Source organism: Hemiscyllium ocellatum, chromosome 47 (genome assembly GCF_020745735.1).
Source record: "Hemiscyllium ocellatum isolate sHemOce1 chromosome 47, sHemOce1.pat.X.cur, whole genome shotgun sequence".
Classification (NCBI taxonomy): Eukaryota; Metazoa; Chordata; class Chondrichthyes; order Orectolobiformes; family Hemiscylliidae; genus Hemiscyllium; species Hemiscyllium ocellatum.
The window spans coordinates 11,097,130-11,121,315 of record NC_083447.1 but is presented as its reverse complement, the minus strand read 5'-3'; the positions used below and the strand labels follow the sequence as shown (position 1 = coordinate 11,121,315).

Genomic DNA, 24,186 nt, shown 5'->3' with positions numbered 1-24,186 from the left:
ACACTATGGGGTAATTTAGCATGGCCAATCCACCCTAACCTACACATCTTTGGACTGTGGGAGGAAACCCACACAGACACAGAGAGAATGTACAAACTCCACACAAAAGACGCCCGAGGCGGGAATCGAACACGGTGCTGTGCCACCGTGCTATCCCCCCTGTGATCGAAGGGCCTAACAGCCTACTCCAGCTCCTATTTTCCGTCTCCTTTGCACTTCATTTCCCGGGGAGTCACTGCTGCCCTGTGACAGAGAGGGGGTTAACAAGAGGAAAGCATTCCTCTCCTTCAATGAGCCGCGGCTGAAAAGCCGAAGCTGATTAAGAGTGTTACATGTTCAAGAGCTGCTCCCCTGAGCAGCTCTCGCTCCTTAATTAATCCTTCTCCACATCTGCCTGCTCTCGGGAGGACACTCATGAAAAATGCAGCCAGCGTTTCAGCTGATGAGGCCACTCCCCACTGGGCTGCCCTTACCCCCAGGGTGAGGGTCAGGTGAGTGGAAATGTCACCCTTTGAAGGTCAGCCCAGTGCCCAGCTGGCCAGGCACTAGGGGAGCAGTGGGGGTGAGGGGGAGGGGGAGCAGGGGGTCTGACTGGGTCGGGGAGCGATTATGTTTGCGTTTCAAATTCACTGCCCCGCTCCCTCGGGGGGGGGATTCGCCGTGCCGTGCTTCATGTATACTGGTTGCCTTGGCAACCCCCCCATCCCGCACCCCCTCAGCTTTGAGAAGGCCAGGCCCCGACCCCCCTCCCCAATCGTGACGTGTCCAACTGCTGGTCCCGGGCGCCAGTGGAATGCAGTAGATGGCCCTTCAGGCCTTTCTCCCCCCTCCCCCACCACCACTGTGTTAAGGTCTAGAAGGATACAGTCCTATCACAGCTTAATGGGACCCACTCGGTTTACGGGGATGTGACGGCCTAGTGGTACTATCGCCTGTTAATCCAGAGACCCTGGGGGTGCCAGGTTCAAATCCAGCCACAGCTGGACGGTGGAATTTGAATTCAATAAAAATTTGGGATTTAAGAGTCTAGTGATGACCATTGTTGGAAAAACCCATCTGGTTCACTCATGTCCTTTAGGGAACGATCCTAACCTGGTCTGGGCCTACACATGAGTCCAGGCCTACAGCAATGGGGTTGACTCTTAACTACCTTCTGGGCAATTAGGGATGGGTAATAAATGGTGGCCCAGCCAGCCCCTTCAATGAGTAAGAAAAAACCTGGTCAGCATGGACAAGTTGGGCCGAAGGGCCTGTTTCCCATGTTGTATGACTCTGAGGTCATGGTCAACGGGCAAGATCCAGAAAATCTGCACTGTCGATGGGAGAACAGCCTCATTCATAAAATCATTGAATCCCAACAGTGTGGGAGCAGGCTCTTCGGCCCATCAACTCCACACTGACCCTCTGAAGAGTAACCCACCCAGACCCATTCCCCTGAACGATGCACCTAACCTACACATCCCTGAACGCTAGGGGCAATTTAGCACGGCCAATCCACCCTGACCTGCACACCTTTGGACTGTGGGAGGAAACCCGCGCAGACACAGGGGAGGATGTGCAAATTCCACACAGACAGTTGCCTGAGGGTGGGATCGAACCGGGGTCCCTGGTGCTGTGAGGCAGCAGGGCTAACCACTGAGCCACCATGTCTGGGGTAGGTGACGTTAGTGTATGGGAGCTTGCTGTGCGTGAACTTTCCTGCTTGCAGTGCTCTTCAGGGCGTGGGGAGGGCTCGCTCAGCTGCCAAAGCACTCTGGGGAGGGGCAGCGCTCGGGGCGCTATAGCAATGCAGCAGCAGGAAGGGTAGGCAACAGTGGGAGAAAGAAATGTCACTGAGAGGCTGAGAGCTTACAGCTCACCTTCCTGGAGAACTGAAATGTTTGTACAATCCACCCCAACAAGCACCAGGGATTCCCTTCACCCTCCCACCTCTCCCACAGTTCCACCTTCCCAGGGTCCATCTGTGTTTCTCCTTCCCTCCTGGAGCTGCAAATTCATGAGCGATCTGGACAGACCCTTCCCAGAGAGGTGATGAAAATATATTGTTTTTAATGCATGGAGTGTTTGGGATCTGGAGGGTGTTGACTCAACTCCAGAGAGACCTAGGGTGTTCTCTGAAGAGAGAGGCATTTGCTGGGTTGTAGCGGTTAACTCTGGGGAGGGGGCTGTGTGAGCACATCAGACACCGAGCTAGCACAGACACTGTGGGGGGAGTGTGCTGTCACTGTCCTTGTGTCCTGCACAGGGACAGGGCTCCTGCTGCTGTCTGAGGGGGCAGAAGGTTACAGCTGGGAGGGCTACTCCCTGAATCCACACCCTCACACACACTCACCAACAGACATACACACTCACTCACACACAGACTTGCACACACACACTCACTCACACACAGACACACTCACTCACACACAGACTTGCACACACACACACTCACTCACACACAGACACACACACACTCACTCACACACAGACTCAAACACAGACACACACACACTCACACAGACACACACACATTCACTCACACAGAGACTTACACACAGACTCACTCACAGACACACACACTCACTCACACCCACACACACAGACACACACACACAGACTCACACACAGACACACACACACTCACTCACACACACACTCACACACAGACACACACACTCACACCCACACACACAGACTCACTCACAGACACACATACACTCACACACGCGCACACACACTCACACACAGACACACACAGACTCAGACACACACTCACTCACACACAGACTCACACACAGACACACACTCACTCACACACAGACACACACAGACTCAGACACACACTCACACACAGACACACACTCACTCACACACACAGACACACTCACACACACACAAATACACGCTCTCATACAGTCACACTCATTCACACACATACAGACACACACACATAGGCATCCACACACAAATCCATCGACACACAGACAAAGCCACATCGAGATTTATTCTCCTACACACACCTGCATACATACACACATATCCAAATGTGCACACACGCACAGACACAGGCACCCACATAACAAGATGCACACAGTTACACATGCACGTACACACACACATGTGCATACACATGTACACACACATGCACCCACATAACAAGATGCATACAGTTACACACACACGTACACACGCATACACACACGTACATATACACACACACATACACTGACACAGACACATCCAATTGTGTACGTATACTTTTACGCACACATCCATCCACACACAGGCAACCACATTTTAAACCCTGCACAGTTACACTCACACAGCTCCAAACTCACATGAACTAGACCCTTCAACCCACTGTGTCTGTATTTGAGCTAATCACACCATGCCCACTCCCTGAGTTATCCCTGTCACTCAGAAACTGGCTTTGTCTTTGGATCAGACTTGCTCACACATATAAATGCCGACAACACAACATGTAAAACTTTCTCTCCCTCTCACCACCCTCTTCAACAAGACAGCGAGATAACCCTGGAGGAAACATCCTCTCTCTCAGTTCACTCATTAGCTTCAAGCCACAGGATCTGGACTGGGCTCTGGGTACTGCCTTCAGCTGTTTCACTAGTGCAAGTCCCCACTTCGGAGACGAGAGCAGATTGCACCTACCTGTTCAGAGCCAGAGTCAGTCCCCGAGTGAGGAACAGGCAGTGAGTTTGTAACAGAGTCAGGAGGAAGACCCACAGGGAGTGAAACAGTCCCCTCCCATCGCTCAGTTCATCAGGTCTGTCCCAGTAGGACACAATCCTCACTCAGCGTGGCACAGAAACCCACAGAGCTCATACTCAGGTAAGGATATCAAAGGCACGGTTAGTTAATTTGAGAGGACACCAAAACGTGTGGGATAATGGACAGAGAAGCAGGTTATTGAAGATTACAAAGGGATCTTGATCAATTAGACCAGTGGGCGGAGGGTCAGCAGATGGAGTTTAATTTGGATAAATGTGAGGTATTGCATTTCAGTAAAACATAACAAAGGTAAGGCTTGAACAAAAGCAGGGCCCTGGGTGGTCATGGATATAGAGTCATCCAGCACAGAAACAGACCCTTCGGCCCAACAAGCCCATGCTGACCATAATCCCAAACTAAACTAGCCCCACCTGCCTGCCCCTGGCCCATCTCCCTTCCCTATTCATGCACTTGTCCAAATGTCTTTTAAACATTGTAACTGAATCCACTTCCACCACTTCCTCATTCCACACCCGAACCACCCTCTGGGTCAAACATATGTCCCTCATGTCTTTCTCTCTCTCCTCTCACCTTAAAGATGTGCCCCCCCAGTCTAGAAATCCCCCATCCTAGGGAAAAGACAATTACCATAATTACCCCTCATTATTATATAAACTCCTAGAAACACCGATGGGTTCAGGTACATAATTCTTTGAAGTTTGCATCACATATAGACCGGGGTTGGGGGGGGGGGGGGGGGGATGTGAAGGAGGCAGTTGGCACATATGCCTTCATAGCCCAGACCTCATAGACATTGGGACATCCAATTGAGGTTGTACAGGACATTGGTGAGGCCTCTTCAGGATTACTGTGTCCAGTTCCAGTCACCCTGTTACTGGAAGGATATTAGTAAACTGGAGAGGGTTCAGAAAACATTTACCAGGATGTTTCACACACACAGACACACACACATACTCCCACATAGACACACACACAGACACTCACCCATACACACACACACCCACATGCACGTACACACACAAACACACACATACACACATGCGCAGACACACACACACTCCCACATACACACATATCCATACACGCACAGACACACATACACTCTCCCATACACACATAATCACACACACATTCCCACATACTCACACAGACACACACACACCCTCCCACATACACAGACACATCCATACACACACAAACACACACATACATACACACAGACACACACACCCTCATCTATACACACACAAACACACACATACCCACACACACCGACACACACACCCTCCCATATACACACACATCCATACACGCACAGACACACACACACCCTCCCACAGACACACACACATCCATACACACACAAACACACACATACACACACACAAACACACACAAATACACACACAGACACACACACCCTCCCACATACACACATAATCACACACACCCTCCCACATACTCACAAATACACACACACCCTCCCACATACACACACATCCATACACACACAGACACACACACATCCATACACACACACCCTCCCACATACACACACGCTCCCACACACACAACTCCCACATACACGCACATCCACACACACAGACACACATACACACTCCCACATACACACACACCCCCAAACACTCCCACATGCACACAGATATACACACACACACAGACACACACACACTCCCACATACACACACATCCATACACACAGACACACACACACTCCCACATGCACACAGATATACACGCACAGACACACACACACTCCCACATGCACACAGATATACACACACAGACACACACACACTCCCACATGCACACAGATATACACGCACAGACACACACACTCCCACATACACACACATCCATGCACACATGCTCCCCACACACACACATTCCCGCATACACACACACAATCCCACATGCACACAGATATACACACGCAGACATACACACATGCCCATATACACACACACATCATACACACGCTCCCACATACACACACACACACACACGCACCCACATGATGGGCTGAATGGCCTGTTTCCACACTCTAGGGATTCTTTTAAAGTGGGTCATTCAGCCCTTTGCACCTGCTTCCCAACCTCAGTCCCCTGTTCCTGCCTTTTCCTCATCCTTTCCCTGCAAGAATTGAATCCAATTGCAAGAATTGTGATAGAGAACCCCCCCCGGCTCCCCCACTCTCTGGGTGAAGACATTTCTCCTCAGCTCCATCCAAAATGGCCTGTCCTGTCTCCTTAGACTGTGACCCCCCTATTCTGGACTCTCCCAGTTATAGGGGAACATTCTTCCTGTGTTTACCCCGTCTAATCCTGCTGGAATTTTATAGATTTCCACAAGACCTCCCGTCATTGTTGTAAACTCCAGTGACTATAGTCCTGGCTAATCCGAACTCTCTACCCTTGATGATCAGACAGGCCATAACTAAACCTCGATCAAGGATGGTAAAGTATCAGAGCAGAAGGCTGGAAATTGGACATTTTGCCTGGAGAATCTCAACAGGTCTGACAGCGTCCATGGAGAGAGGAACAGGGTTAACATTTTGGGTCCATTGTGATGAATTAAGGATCCGCAATACATACAGGCCTCACTAGTGACTCCCACATTCTGGGAAAGGATAAATAAATCCACTCATAGGCCCCTTGTCCTGCTCCAGACCAACGATAATGTTCTGCAGGTTGGGTTTAGGGGCACAGTTCAGGCCTGTGTTAAAATCACACTCGGGCCTAAAAGTGGTACTGGAGCCTGACTTGAAGGAGGGACCCCTGCTCTCTGTGAGTCAAAGGCTTTGACCCCCTCCCTGATTTCAAAGGGCTCTGTTGGGGGGGGGGGGGGGGGGGAGAGAAGGCATGGGTTTGGCTCAAACTCTTTCCCTCCCCACCCCAGCCCCCAAACACACGATCTGGGGCCCACCCTCCGTGCGGCTGGGCTGGGCCTCCAGCGATGTGCATTTGTGTAGTGCCTCCCCTCCATCACTTTGGGGCCATCCCGGAGACCTTTGTGGGCTGGGGGAAGCATCTCAGAGCCCGTCATCTCTCGTGCGGGAGACTGGGGGGAGGGGGGGCGCACTTACGCACAGCAAGATCCCAGAGATGGCGCCGAGACCGGGTTTATTTTCAGTTAAAACGTCACTTCGAAACGACAACGGATGTCTAACCAACCGGCCTTGGATTCTTGTTTCTAGTCTCCGTCATTGTGAAAGGAGGCAGCGCATCTGCTATGTGAGGCGGCTCAGTGGTTAGCACTGCTGCCTCACAGCGCCAGGGACCCGGGTTCGATTCCACCCTCGGGTAACCGTCTGTGTGGAGATTGCACGTTGTCTGTGTGGGTTTCCAGCCGATGTGCAGGTTAGGATGGATTGGCCAGGGAGGTACAGGCCGGTTGGTTTAGCTGTGGGGATTTGGCAGGGTTCGTTCTGGGTGGGGTGGTCTTCTGAGGGTCAGTGCAAACTCGATGGGCCGAATAGCCTTTCTTCCTGCGCTGTAGGGTCCCATACTCAAGGAGGTTAATCAAGACTCAACAGTCGAGATCTTTTTTTAAAGACCTAGGGAGTCCAAAACTAGAGGGCGTGCGTTTAAGGTGAGAGGGGAAAGAATTAAAAGGGACCTGAGAGGCAACTTTTTCACACAGAGGGTGGTGAGTGTGTGGAATGAGCTGCCAGAGGAAGTGGCAGAGGCTGGTACAATGACAGCATTTAAAAGACACTTGGACAGAGACATGGATAGGAAGGACTTTGAAGGGAATGGGTCAAACGCAGGCAAATGGGATGAGGTCAGTTTGGGAAACTTTGGTGGGAATGGACGAGTTAGGCCGAAGGGTCTGTTTCTGTGCTCTGTGACATTTCACTCTTTACTCTATGCCTCACTACTCTTTAAATTCCCTGCAGCACAACAGCACGAGACCCAGTGGAGAATCGAGAGTTGCGGGGATACTGCTGTGAAATTACTCCGTTTCCATTTGAATGGACCTGGGTTTTGGGTTTGCTGGGATTCACTGGTCTGGGTGCCATTTACATCATTTGCCACATGAGGGCAGTGTTGTCCAGGGAATCACCCATGAATAGTGGGATGGCACTGACACCAGGGTTTGGGGTCAGACAGGGGGAAGTGTTGCTCACCCCCTGTGCCCAATGACTATCTGTCAGTCAAACAATACCGCGATTTTCTAAATTCACATCTTCGTTTGCAAATGCCTCCATGGCCTCACTCCTCCCCATCTCTGTGACCTCCTCTGTCCTCATGACCCTCCAAGATTTCCTCCACTCCCTTAAATAAAGTCTTTTGAGCATCTCTGATTTTAATCCTGGACCCTGAGCTCTGGAAACCCCCTCCCCAAACCTCTCTCTCACTTTCTCTCTCCCCTTCTCTCCCTCCCTACCACCCCCACCCCACCACTGTCTCTCTCTCTCTCTCTCTCACTCCCTCTATCTTCCTTACTTTCTTCCCCCCTCTCCCTCTCTCTTCTCTTTCTCTGTGTCTCTCTCCACGTCCCCCCCTTCCCCCTCTCTCTCCCCTTCCTCCTCTCCCTCTCTCCCCTCCCTCTCTCTCTCCCCCCTTCTTTCACCCCCTCTCTCCCACCCCCTCCCTCTCTCCCACCCCCTCCCTCTCTCCCCCCTCCCCCTCTCTCCCACCCCCTCCCTCCCTCTCTCTCCCCCCTCCCTCTCTCTCTCTCCCTCCCCCTACCTTCTCTAGCCCTCTTCCCCCTCTCTCCTTGCCTTCCCTTCTCTCTGTTCTCTCTCTCCCCCTCTCTCCCACCCCCTCCCTCGCGCTCTCTCTGCCCCCTCACTCTCTCCCTCTCTCTCCCCTTGTCCCTCTCTCCCTCTCTTTCTCCCTTCCTCTCTCTCCCCCCACCCTCTCTAGCCCTCTCCCCCCTCTCTCCTTGCCTTCCCCTCTCTCTGCTCTCTCTCCCCGCTCTCCCTCTCTCTCCCCTCCCACTCTCCCTCTCCCTCCCCCTCCCCCCTCTCTAGCCCTCTCCCCCCTCTCTCTCCTTGCCTTCCCCTCTCTCTGCTCTCTCTCCCTCCCTCTCTCCCAACCCACCACTCTCTGCTTCTCTTTCTCTCTCCCCCTTTCTCCCCCTTCCCTCTCTTCTCCCTCTCTCCCATACTCCCCCCACCCCACCCCCCCCCTCTCCATCTCTCCTCTCTCTCTCCCCCTTTCTCTCTCTCTCCTTTCCTTAAAGCTGAGTGTTTTTGGCTGTATTTCTGGTCAGCTGCCCGAGAATCTCCACCACCAGCTCACTGCCATTAACTTGTTTGATTTAATTCTCCTGCACGTATTACATTGATTTTATAACATGGCTGTTGAACGTAATATTTTCCAAAGATTGTATATCGTTACACAAAGGCCAAACTAAAGGAGGTGACGGCCTAGTGGTAGTGTCATTGGAGTCCGAGAGTCAAACAGCTCGGAAACACACCCTCCGTGCCAACCCCTCCATGCCAACCCACAATCCCAAACTAATCTCGTCCCAATTGTCAGCATTTGGCCCATATCCCTCCAAACCCTTCCTATTCATATACCCATCCAATTGTACCAGCCTCCACCACTTCCTCTGGCAGCTCATTCCATACACGTACCACCCTCTGTGTGAAAAAGTTGCCCCTTAGGTCTCTTTTATATCTTTCCCCTCTCACCCTAAACCAATGCCCTCTAGTTCTGGACTCCCCCACCCCAGGGAAAATACTTTGTCTATTTATCCTATCCATGCCCCTCATGATTTTACAAACCTCTATAAGGTCACCCCTCAGCCTCCGACGCTCCGGGGAAAATGTCTTGGCGTATTCAACCTCTCCCTGTAGCTCAAACTCCTCCAGTCCCAGTAACATCCTGGTAAATCCTTTTAGCACCATAACATCCTTCCTACAGCGGGGTGACACAGTACTCCAAATGTGGCCTTAACAATGTCTTGTCCAGCCGTAACATGACGTGCCAACTCCTGTACCCAATGCTCTGACCAAGTGCGCCACCTTCACTACCCTCACCATTTCTGATGAAGGGCTGTCTCCCGAAACGTCGATTCTCCTGCTCCTCGGATGCTGCCTGACCTGCTGTGCTTTTCCAGCACCACGCTCTAGTCTTGAAGTCCACCTTCTCTCCCCTGTCTACCTGTGATTCCAACAAGGACCCTGAGGTTCCTCTGTTTGAAAACACATCTATCATTGACGGTGTAATTGCTGCCCTGGTTTGTCTTCCCAGGTAATGTTCCAGGGACCTGGGTTCGAATCCTGACAGGGCAGATGGTGGAATGTGAATTTAATATAAACCTGAGATTAAAAGTCTAATGATGACCATAGACTCATTGTCAGAAAACTCCCCTCTGGTTCATTCATGTCCTTTTGGGAAGGAATCTGTGTGGGCGGCACGGTGGCTCAGTGGTTAGCACTGCTGCCTCCCAGCGCCAGGGACCTGGGTTCAATTCCCGACTCAGGCGACTGACTGTGTGGAGTTTGCACGTTCTCCCCGTGTCTGCGTGGGTTTCCTCCGGGTGCTCCGGTTTCCTCCCACAGTCCAAAGATGTGCGGGTCAGGTGAATTGGCCATGCTAAATTGCCCGTAGTGTTAGGTAAGGGGTATATGTAGGGGTATGGGTGGGTTGTGCTTCAGCGGGTCGGTGTGGACTTGTTGGGCCGAAGGGCCTGTTTCCACACTGTAAGTAATCTAATCTTACTTGGCCTGGACCTACAGGTGACTCCAGACTCAGAGCAATGGGGTTGACTTGTACCTTCCCCTCTGGGCTATAAATGGTGGTCTAGCCAGAGACACTCAGATCCCACGACTGAAGAAATGACTATAGTTCCACTTTCTCATTGGAGAGAGAGAGAGAGCTCATGTGGCAAGTTTAACCCGAGGGTTATGAGACTCCAAGAGATGGGGCGCGGCGTGTTTGTGGACGTGGTATTGAACCCTCACTGTTGGCGTAACTCTGCGTTACAAACCAGCCGCCCAATCAAACCCAAAACTACATGATGGCACCAGGAACGGCCAATGCATTGGACCAACGTTTGGTGAGAAACGAGGTGTAGGGTCTATGGGGGGGGGGGAGACTGATGGTGAGTCACAGTGCTCTTTCTTTACAATTCTCAGCCAATGCAGGTAGATTTCCCTCTCCTCTTTTTAAACAAACTCCATAGTGTGGGGACAGGCCCTTCGGCCCAACAGACCACACCAGCCTTCCGGAGAGTAACCCACCCAGAGCCATTACCCCAACTCTATATTTACCCCTGACTAATGCACCTAATCTACACCTTGGGGCAATTTAGCACGGCCAATCCATCCTAACCTGCACACCTTTGTGACTGCGGGAGAGCACCCACACAGACACGGGGAGAATGTGCTAACTCCACACAGACAGTTGCCCGAGGCTGGAATTGAACCTGGGACCCTGGTACCGTGAGGCAGCAGTGCTAACCACTGAGCCACCGTGCTGCCCAGCGATGTAACGACGTTCTGAGCATTGTACTGTTTGGTCTGTGACCGAGCAGGTCCTTACTCTGGAGAGCTGGCGTGCTGAGGATAGGCCGAATGGCCTCCTGCTGCACCAGGACAATTCTCTGAAGTCTTGACGCACCTCGATACAAAGGTACGTTCTGGATGTTGTCAAACACACGCAGGAGGGAGGCAATGAACCCCTCTCCCTACCCCGCCTCACCCCCAGGTCTAAGGTACTGCGAGGCCGAACTTTGACCCCTTCAGCGGGCATCATCTCAGTCCAAGACCAGTTGGAATCATCTCAGAGTAAGAGAGAGGATTTCTTTTCTTGGGGAGGGTGAAATCTGTGGAATTCCTGACCGCAGAGGGCTGTTGAGGCTGGGGCTTTAAGGATATTTCCGGCTGCCCTGGATTGTTAATCAGGAGGGCAAATCGAGGAGCATGGGGCAAAGTCAAGTTGAGGATTCTCAGCTCAGCTCTTTGAATGGCAGAGCAGACGCAATGGGCCGAATGGCCTGACTCTGCTCCTGACCTGCTCCTCTAAATAAATGGAGAGCAGAGCTCCCTCTACGCTGTCCCCCATCAAACACTCCCAGGACAGGGACAGCACGGGGTTAGATACAGAGTAAAGCTTTCTCTACACTGTCTCCCCATCAAACACTCCCAGGGACAGGGACAGCACAGGGTTAGATACAGAGTAAAGCTCCCTCTACACTGTCCCCATCAAACACTCCCAGGACAGGGACAGCACGGGGTTAGATACAGAGTAAAGCTCCCGCTACACTGTCCCCATCAAACACTCCCAGGGACGGGGACAGCACAGGGTTAGATACAGAGTAAAGCTCCCTCTACACTGTCCCTCATCAAACACTCCCAGGACAGGGACATCATGGGGTTAGATACAGAGTAAAGCTTTCTCTACACTGTCCCCCCATCAAACACTCCCAGGACAGAGACAGCACAGGGTTACATACAGAGTAAAGTTCTCTCTAAATTGTCCCTCATCAAACACTCCCAGGGACAGGGACAGCACAGGGTTAGATACAGAGTAAAGCTCCCTCTACACTGTTCCTCATCAAACACTCCCAGGACAGGGACACCATGGGATTAGATACAGAGTAAAGCTCCCTCTACACTGTTCCTCATCAAACACTCCCAGGACAGGGACATCACGGGGTTAGATACAGAGTAAAGCTCTCTCCACACTGTCCCCATCAAACACTCCCAGGACAGGGACAGCACGGGGTTAGATACAGAGTAAAGCTCCCTCTACACTGTCCCTCATCAAACATTCCCAGGACAGGGACAGCACGGGGTTAGATACAGAGTAAAGCTCTCTCTACACTGTCCTCCATCAAACACTCCCAGGACAGGGACAGCACGGGCTTAGATACAGAGTAAAGCTCTCTCTACACTGTCCCCATCAAACACTCCCAGGACAGGGACAGCACAGAGTTAGATACAGAGTAAAACTTCCCCTACACTATTCCCCCATCAAACATTCCCAGGACAGGGACAGCATGGGGTTAGATACAGAGTAAAGCTCTCTCTACACTGTCCTCCATCAAACACTCCCAGGACAGGGACAGCACGGGGTTAGATACAGACTAAAGCTCCCTCTACACTGTCCTCCATCCAACTCTCCCAGGACAGGGGCAGCACAGGGTTAGATACAGAGTAAAGTTCCCTCTACACTGTCCCCCCATCAAACACTCCCAGGACAGGGACAGCACAGGGTTAGATACAGAGTAAAGCTCCCTCTACACTGTCCCCCCATCAAACACTCCCAGGACAGGGACAGCACAGGGTTAGATACAGAGTAAAGCTCCCTCTACACTGTCCCCATCAAACACTCCCAGGACAGGGACAGCACAGGGTTAGATACAGAGTAAAGCCCCCTCTACACTGTCCAGTCAAACACTCCCAGGACAGGGAAAGCATGGGGTTAGATACAGGGTAAAGCTCTCTCTACACTGTCCCCATCAAACACTCCCAGGAGAGGGACAGCATGGGGTTAGATACAGAGTAAAGCTCTCTCTACACTGTCCCCATCAAACACTCCCAGGACAGGTACAGCACGGGGTTAGATATAGAGTAAAGCTCTCTCTACACTGTCCCCCATCAAACACTCTCAGGACAGGGACAGCACAGGGTTAGATACAGAGTAAAGCTCTCTCTACACTGTTGTGAACAGTAAGGCTTTATCCGAGTTAGCTTCTCAGAAGTTATTGAGCGATGTCGTTGCCAATAGCAGAACAAATGAGAGTGGTGATTGCATGGAATCATGGTGTAAAGGAATGATAACTAAACCCCAAGCTCCCGGGCTGGGCTCGAATCGAATCTGGACGTCAGCGATATAGCCTTGTCTGAAATTGTCCCATAAACTCATAGAGGGCCACGTGAAGTGAGGGGTACCAGCTCAGGTCAGACAACTGCCTGGAGCTTATTTATCACAGACATCCAACTGCCCGGCCCCAATCAAACACCCTGCCCTTCATTAGCCAATGGTTATTTTCCTTCCAAAAGTCAAAACGCCCCAGGAAAGCCGAGAGCGCGTACCTCGAATTGACGCTGGCCTGTTCCCCGCTTAGAACGTGGTCCCAGAAGGTGTTCATCAGGTTAAATGCTCAACCCTGGAGCATGCTGGGAAATATTAGCAGGAAGTTGGCAATCCTATTCAAAATGGCATTAGTCAACAAGCCATGCTTAATTCACTCATTAACCCCCTGATGGAAGTGAAATCTGGGAATGTTGCGGAGAATTAGACAGGGTTAAATGCAGCAAGGTTGTTTGCAATGACCAGGGGGTCCAGTACCAGGAGGTTACAGCCTAAGGATACAGGATAGGAGTGAGATGAGGGGAAATGTCCTCACCCAGACAGGGGGAGTGGGGAGTCTGTGGAATTCTCTGTCACAGAAGATGGTAAAGAGGCCACAACATTGAATGTTTTCAACAAGGATTGCTGGGGTTGGAGGGTTTGAGCTGCAGGGCGTCACTGAACAGGCTGGGGCTGTTTTCCCCGGAGAGTCAGAGGCTGAGGGGCGACCTGTTAGAGGTTTACAAAATCATGGGCATTGACAGGGTGAGTAGACGAAGCCTTTTCCCATGAGTTGGGGAGTAGGGGCTTTGTTGAGCTTGCAGGACAACTTCAGAACTGGAGGGCAAAGGTTTAGGGTGAGAGGGGAAAGATTTAAATGGGATCTAAGGGGTAACGTTTTCACACAGAGGGAGGTACGTGTGTGGAATGAGCTGCCAGAGGAAGTGGTGGAGGCTGGTACAATTACAGCATTTAAAAGGCACCTGGATGGGTATAGGAATAGAGCTGAAAATGTGTTGCTGGAAAAGTGCAGCAGGTCAGGCAGCATCCAAGGAACAGGAGATTCGACGTTTCGGGCATAAGCCCTTCTTCAGGAATTCCTGAAGAAGGGCTTATGCCCGAAACGTCAAATCTCCTGCTCCTTGGATGCTGCCTGACCTGCTGCGCTTTTCCAGCAACACGTTTTCAGCTCTGATCTCCAGCATGTGCAGTCCTCACTTTCTCCTGGGTATATGAATAGGAAGGGTTTGGAGGGATATGGGCCGGGTGCTGGCAGGTGGGACTATGTCAGATAACTCTATGGCTCTGAGGAGTTAGATATATTTATAGAGTCACAGAGATAGAGCCATAAAGTCCTTGAGATGTACAGCATGGAAACAGACCCTTCGGTCCAACTTGTTCATGCTGACCAGATATCCAAAATTAATCTAGGAGAAAGCGGGGACCGCAGGTGCTGGAGATCAGAGTCAAAAAGTGAGGTGCTGAAAAACCAAGTTCAGGCAGCATCCAAGGAGCAGGAGAGTCGAGATTTCGGGCACAGGCCCTACATCAGCCGCAACATAACCCCCCAACTCATGTGCTCAACGCACAGACCAATTCCTGAAACATCGAATCTCCCGCTCCTCGGATTCTGCCTGACCTTCTGTGCTTTTCCAGAGCCACACTTTTTGACTCAAAATTAATCTAGCCCCATTTGCCAGCACCCGGCCCATACCCCTCCAAACCCTTCCTATTCATATACCCATCCAGATGCCTTTTAAATGCTGTAATTGTACCAGCCTCCACCACTTCCTCTGGCAGCTCATTCCATACACGCACCACCCTCTGTGTGAAAACATGTCCCTTAGCTCCCTTTAATATCTTTCCCCTCTCACCCTAAACCCATGCCCTCTAGTCTGGACTCCCCCACCCCAGGGAAAAGACCTTGTCTATTTACCCTATCCATGTCCCTCATGATTTTATAAACCTCTATAAGGTCACCCCTCAGCCTCCAACGCTCCAGGGAAAACAGCTCCAGTGTACTCAGCCTCTCCCTGTAGCTCAGACCCTCCAACCCTGGCAACATCCTTGTAAAACTTCTCTGAACTGTTTCAAGTTTCACAGCATCCTTCCTATCTGAGGGAGACCAGAATTGAACACAGTATTCCAACAGTGGCCTAACCAATGTCCTGTCCAGCCGCAACATGGCCGCCCAACTCCCGTACTCAATGCACTAACCAAAAAAGGAAAGCATACCAAACGCCTTCTTCACTCTTAGAGTTAAAGGGATCCAAGAATATGGGGTGAATGTGCGGACTAGACACTGTGTGGGATGGTCAGCCACGATCATACTGAATGGTGGAACAGACTCAAAGGGCCGAGTGGTCTCCTCCTGCACCTGTTTTTAAATGTTTTCCTTTCTCTGGGAAGTAGAATGTTCTCGTTGGCAATTTGACGGTGTCTGAGCTGAGGTAGATTTGATGAGGGTGACTGGTGCTCAGACCAGAGTTTGGTCAAATCCTGGTTGAGAATAGGACAGCCTTGGAGCTGTCAGGGTAACATCACTGGGGCCACAGCTGATCTTCCGGGGAACCGGGTTCAAATCCTGCTACAGGCAACTGGCATTGTTTCAGTCCACGAATCTGATTACAAAATTGTGATTGTGAAACCATCACTAATTGTTCCCGGAACGCGTTCATTGCTGCTCTTTCAGGGTGGAATATCTCCCCAGAGGGAGATGAGCTGGATTAATTGGGAATGGGTATACTGAAGACCCCTCCCCTCGAACAGCAGTTGGAGTAGAACACGCCACTGAGCTTTCTCTCTCGGTTACTCGGTCTGGGATTACTCCAGACCCACAGCAAGGTGGTTCACTCTTAATTGCTCTTTGCAATGGCCCCAGACAAGTCACTCAGTTCCAGGGGTAATCACAGATGAGGGAACAGTTGCTGATCTTGCCAGCGATACCCATGCCCCAGGAAAGGAAACAAAAAATAAATCCAAGATGAGGTCCCGGCAGCGTTGAGCAGAGAATGACCCCCACCCTCCGGGACTCACCGTGGGGGAGGGAAATGGTTCATATGGGAGAAAGAGGCCTCAAGAGAATATCCAGTTTAATCAAAATTCAGATCTGCCCCCTCACCCCTGACACACACCCACACACACTCACACTCCCACTCCCACATACTCACACACCCAGATACACACACACACACTCACACACACCCACACTCACACACCCACACACACACACACCTAACACCCACACACACACACACTCTCACACAACCGCGCACACACTCTCACACACCCACACTCTCTCACACACACTCACACACATACACACTCACACACACACACACCCACACACACCTAACACACACACACTCACACACACTCTCTCACACACACACACCCACACCTAACACAACCGCGCACACACTCTCACACACCCACACTCTCTCACACACACTCACACACACACTCTCACACACACACCTAACACACACACACACTCACACACACTCTCTCACACATATACACACACACACACCTAACACACACACACCCACACACACCTAACACACACAGACACAAACACACACACTCACACACACACTCTCACACACCCACGCACACATTGACACACACACACACACCACACCTCCCCCCCCCACCACGCGCGCGCGCGCGCGCACACACACACACACACACACACACACTCACACCCGCACACACGGACACTCACACACACACACCCACACATGGACACTTTCTCACTCACTCACATGGTCCCTCTCACACACACATACAGACACGTTCACACACACACAGACACACACACACACACGAACACTCACACACACACACTCACACCCCCACCCGCACACACACACAGCCACACACACACACTAACTCCCCCGCGCGCGCGCGCACACACACACACACACACACAACACACCTCCCCCCCCCACACACACACACACGGACACACGGACACACACACTAACTCCCCCGCACACACACACACACACACACATACACACACACACATTCACACACACTCACATACATCCAAACACCCTCACTCACACACACACACCCACACACCTACACACACACCCACAACCACACCCACACACACCCCGACACACACACTCACACTCACACCCACACACATTCACACACACCCACACACACCCAAACACCCTCACTCACACACGCACACCCACACACCCACACACGCACCCACTCACACACACACATTCACACACCCATACCAACAGACACACACACATACACACACACCCACACACACACACATGGACACTCTCTCACTCACTCACACGGTCCCTCTCACACACACATACGGACACGCTCACACACACACACACACACACGAACACTCACACACACACACACTCACACCCCCACCCGCACACACACACACCCACTCACATACACTAACTACCCCACACACACACACGAACACTCACACACACACACGAACACTCACACACACACACTCACACCCCCACCCGCACACACACACACCCACTCACACACTCACACACACTAACTCCCCCGCACACACACTCACACACACACACCCTCCCACACACCCACAACCACACCCACACACACCTCGACACACACACTCACACTCACACCCACACACACACATTCACACACACACACACACACACCCAAACACCCTCACTCACACACACACACCCACACACCTACACACACACACTCACACCCACATACGCACCCACTCACACATATACATTCACACACCCATACACACAGACACACACACACATACCCCGACACACACACTCACACTCACACACACACATTCACACACATCCACACACACCCAAACACCCTCACTCACACGCACACACCCACACACCCACTCACACACTCACAAACACTCTCGCACTCATACACACTCACACTCTCACACACCCACTTAAACATAGAACATAGAACATAGAACATAGAAAAATACAGCGCAGTACAGGCTCTTCGGCCCTCAATGTTGCGCCGATCCAAGCCCACCTAACCTACACTAGCCCACTTTCCTCCATATGCCTATCCAGTGCCTGTTTAAATGCCCATAAAGAGGGAGAGTCCACCACTGCTACTGGCAGGGCATTCCATGAACTCACGACTCGCTGAGTAAAGAATCTACCCCTAACATCTGTCCTATACCTACCACCCCTTAATTTAAAGCTATGCCTCCTCGTAATAGCTGACTCCATACGTGGAAAAAGGTTCTCATGGTCTACCCTATCTAAACCCCTAAACCTTCTTTTCTTCAATGAAAACAGCCCCAAGTGCCTCAGCCTTTCCTCATATGATCTTCCCACCATACCAGGCAACATCCTGGTAAACCTCCTCTGCACCCGTTCCAGTGCCTCCACATCCTTCCTATAGTATGGCGACCAAAACTACACACAATACTCCAGATGCGGCCGCACCAGAGTCTTATACAACTGCAACATGACCTCAGGACTCCGGAACTCAATTCCTCTACCAATAAAAACCAGTACATCATTTGCCTTCTTCACAGCACTATTTACCTGGATGGCAACTTTCAGAGATCTGTGTACATGGACACCAAGATCCCTCTGCTCATCCACACTACCAAGTATCCGACCATTAGCCCAGTACTCCATCTTCTTGTTACTCTTACCAAAGTGAATCACTTCACACTTAGCTACATTGAACTCCATTTGCCACCTTTCTGCCCAGCTCTGCAGCTTATCTATATCCCGCTGTAACCTGCCACATCCTTCCTCACTGTCAACAACTCCTCCGACTTTCGTATCATCCGCAAACTTGCTCACCCAACCTTCTAGCCCCTCCTCCAGGTCATTAATAAAAATGACAAACAGCAATGGTCCCAAAACAGATCCTTGCGGAACACCGCTGGTAACTGCACTCCAAGATGAACCTTTACCATCAACTACTACCCTCTGTCTTCTTCCAGCCAGCCAATTCCTAATCCAACCTCCAACTCACCCTCAATGCCATACCTCTGTATTTTTTGCAGTAGCCTACCATGGGGAACCTTATCAAACGCCTTACTAAAATCCATATACACCACATCTACTGCTTTACCCTCGTCCACCTCCTTAGTCACCTTCTCAAAGAATTCAATAAGGTTTGTGAGGCACGACCAGCCCTTCACAAAACCACGCTGACTATCCTTGATCACATTACTCCTATCCAGATGTTCATAAATCCTATCCCTTACAATTCTCTCTAAGACTTTGCCCACAACAGAGGTAAGACTCACTGGCCTATAGTTACTAGGGTTATCCCTACTCCCCTTCTTGAACAAGGGAACCACACACATACACTAACACCCACACACACTCACACACACACACACTCACACTCACACACTCAAACACACTCACGCCCCGCACACACTCTCACACACACACACCCACTCACACATGCACACCCACTCACACACGCACACACTCACGCACACTGACACCCCCGACACACACACACTCTCGCACACCCACTCACACACACACTAACTCCCCCGCATACACTCACTCACACACACACACTCACACACCCACACACACACAGACTCACACACACACACACACTCACACACATACACCCACACAAACCCACACACCCACACCTCACACACACACACACACTCACACACACTCTCACACACCCACACACATTGACACACACATACACACACACACACACCCACTCACACATGCACACCCACTCACACAAGCACACACTCACGCACACTGACACCCCGACACACACACACTCTCGCACACCCACTCACACACACACTAACTCCCCCGCATACACTCACTCACACACACACTCACACCCACACACTCACCCTCCCACACACCCACACATAAACCCACCCCCACCCCGACACACACTCACACCAACACACACACCCACACACCCACACACATACACACCCACAAACCCACTCACACACCCACACAGACATACTCACACACACCCACTCACACATGCACACACACTCTCTCTCTCACACACGCACACACCACTCACACATTCACACACCCATACACACAGACACACACACATACCCACACACACCCACACACCCACACACACCCACACACATACCCACACACACATGCACACACATACCCACCCACACGAACACACTCACACACATACACACACTCTCACACGCACACTCACACACACCAACACACACATTCACACACTCTCTCTCACACACACACAACCACTCACACACCCACACACACATTGACACACACACACACCCACGCACACACCCAGCATCCACACCACACCTCCCCCCACACACACACCCATCCCCACACACACACCCATCTCCACACCCACACCCACACCCACACGCATACACCCACATGGCCACTCACACACACACACACACACACGCACACACACGGACTCTCAGACATGGATGGATACACGTGGACGGACGGACACACACACTCACACGCGGACACACATACACTCACACCCACACACACAGACACTCACACATCCACACACACACAAACACCCATACACACACACATGGGCCCTCTCTCTCACACACACTCACACCCACGCGCGCGCACACACACGGACCCTCACACACACACATACACACTCACACAAACACACACGCGGACACACACTCACACTCACACACACACCACACGCGGACACTCTCACACACACTCACACGGACACTGTCACACACACATATGGACACGCTCACACACACTCCCACCCCCACCTGAACACACACCCAATCACACACACACACTACCTTCTCTCTCACACAGTCACATACATGCACACTCAAATGCATACACAAACTCTCATACACCCACACCCACAGCCTCTTGCACACTCACACACACTCCCACACAACCACACATACACACTCTCACACACCCGCACACGCATACTCACACAGGCACTCTCACATTCATACAGACACACTCTCACACACCCCCACATATTCTCACTCTCACACACATACACTCTCGCACACCCACAGACACTCTCTCACACACCCACACACGCACACTCACACATACACTCTCACACACCCATTCTCACACACCCACACACACTCTCTCACACAAAAACTCACACACACCCTCACACTCACACACATACTCTCACACCCACGCACACACTCTCACATCCACGCGCACACTCTTATACACCCACACACACACTGTCACACACCCACACACACTCTCAAACACCTACACACACTCTCACACTCACACAACCACACACACTGTCACACAACCACACACACACACACACTCAGACCATAAACACACACTTTTGCATTCCCACACACACACACACACACACACACACACAAAGATGGATGTACATGCTCACAAACAGACATACATCCACACAGACACTGACAATCAAACACAAAGACAGGAGCACATGCACACACACACACACACGCACACACACACACACACACACACACACACACACACACACACATAAAAGAACACTGTAGATGCAGAGGAAAAGGCTGTGTGATGGATACAGTGAAGCATCCTCCAATTAGATCATGGAAAGGATACTGTGTGCTCTCTGATTGGTGCATCGTGCAGATAGACATGCCTGACAGCCAATGAATATGAAGAGGTCCGGGTTAATGAACACACTTAGTGCCCATTGGCAGGCTGCTGGAGGTCGAGTGAGGTGCTTATCGAATGCAGCTTGGGCAGCTCATGTGTGTTGGGAGGCATTGATTTGTAATCGGTGTCAGCAAGATGAGAGGGAGAGCTCTGACACATGGTGGGTGGGGAATGGAGGGGTCGAATGGGAGTAGGAGGGAGGGAGGGAGGTGAAGGAGAGGAGGCGGGGTGGGGAAGGAGGGATGTGAGGGATGGTGGGGGAAATAAAGGAGAGGAGGAGGGATGGGTGATGGAGGGAGGGAGGTGAAGGAGAGGAGGTGGGATGGGGAAGGAGGGATGTGGGGAACCAATTGCTGCTCATATGGACGTCAGCAGTTCAAGATGGCAGTTCACACCCACCTTCCCCATCAGGCAATAAACGCTGGGCCCAGCCAATGACCCCCATACCCCCTGAGTAAATGACAGAAATTAACCCACTCTGTGATGCCCAGGTCCCATTGCCCTTGTAAGGCTCAAGGCCCACTCACTCCCTCCCCCTCCACACCCCACCCCCCATCTCCAGATTCAACCCGACCTCTCTCTCTCTCACACACCTCCTTCCAAAGACCCTCTTTCTCCTGATGAATGCAGTTGTCTCACTGATTCAGAGATTTTCACACACCCAACTCCCCACTCCAAACAGCCGGCATGGATCCCCACATTCCCCAGAGAGCCGCCAGCCTCAGCTGTTTCTCTCCTCGCCCTGTGGGCTTCTCCAAGGGGACTGAGGCCAATCACTGACTCAGCGCACGCCCACACCGCTTTTCCAAGAATTTGGTTAAAAAAAAGGAATTATCCAGATGGGAAATGAAGCCAAGGATTTCATTAGATCCAAAATTGTATTCACTCCCATTGTACACAATCCCAATGGACCTAAACCCCATCCCATTCACTCCCACTGTACACAATCCCAACAAACCGAAACACCTTCCCATTCACTCCCACTGTACACAATCCCAATGGATCCAAACCCCTTCCGATTCTCTCCCATTGTACACAATCCCAATGGATCCAAACCCCTTCCCATTCACTCCCATTGTACACAATCCCAATGGATCAAAGCCCCTTCCCATTCTATCCCACTGTACACAATCCCAATGGACCTAAACCCCTTCCCATTCACTCCCACTGTAAACAATCCCAACGGATCCAAACCCCTTCCCATTCACTCCCATTGTACACAATCCCAATGGATCCAAACCTCTTCCCATTCTCTGCCATTGTACACAATCCCAACGGATCCAAACCCCTTCCCATTCACTCCCATTGTACTCAATCCCAATGGACCTAAACCCCCTCCCATTCACTCCCACTGTATACAATCCCAACGAATCCAAACCCCTTCCCATTCACTCTCACTGTACACAATCCCAACGGATCCAAACCCCTTCCCATTCACTCCCACTGTCAATAATCCCAACGGATCCAAACCCCTTCCCTTTCACTCCCACTGTACACAATCCCAACGGATCCAAACCCCTTCCCATTCCCTCCCACTGTACACAATCCCAACAGGATCCAAACTCCTTCCCTTTCACTCCCATTGTACACAATCCCAACGGATCCAAACCCCTTCCCATTCACTCCCATTGTACACAATCCCAATGGATCCAAACCCCTTCCCATTCACTCCCACTGTACACAATCCCAATGGATCCAAACCCCTTCCATTCACTCCCATTATAACAATCCCAACGGACCTAAATGCCTTCCCATTCACTCCCACTGTGCACAATCCCAATGGATCCAAACTCCTTCCCATTCTCTCCCATTGTACACAATCCCAATGGATCCAAACCCCTTCCCATTCACTCCCATTGTACATAATCCCAATGGATCCAAACCCCTTCCCTTTCACTCCCTCTGCACACCATCCCAATGGACCTGATCCCCATCCCATTCACTCCCATTATATACAATCCCAATGGTTTCAAACCCCTTCCCATTCACTCCCATTGTACACA

At 51.3% G+C, this 24,186-nt stretch overlaps 1 protein-coding gene across 1 annotated transcript in view; it reads right to left on the bottom strand.

Annotated features, from left to right (window-relative positions):
- Nucleotides 1-24,186, bottom strand: part of LOC132836666 (guanine nucleotide-binding protein G(I)/G(S)/G(O) subunit gamma-8-like) — a 43,037-nt gene that overhangs the window by 10,180 nt on the left and 8,671 nt on the right. The window lies entirely within an intron of this gene.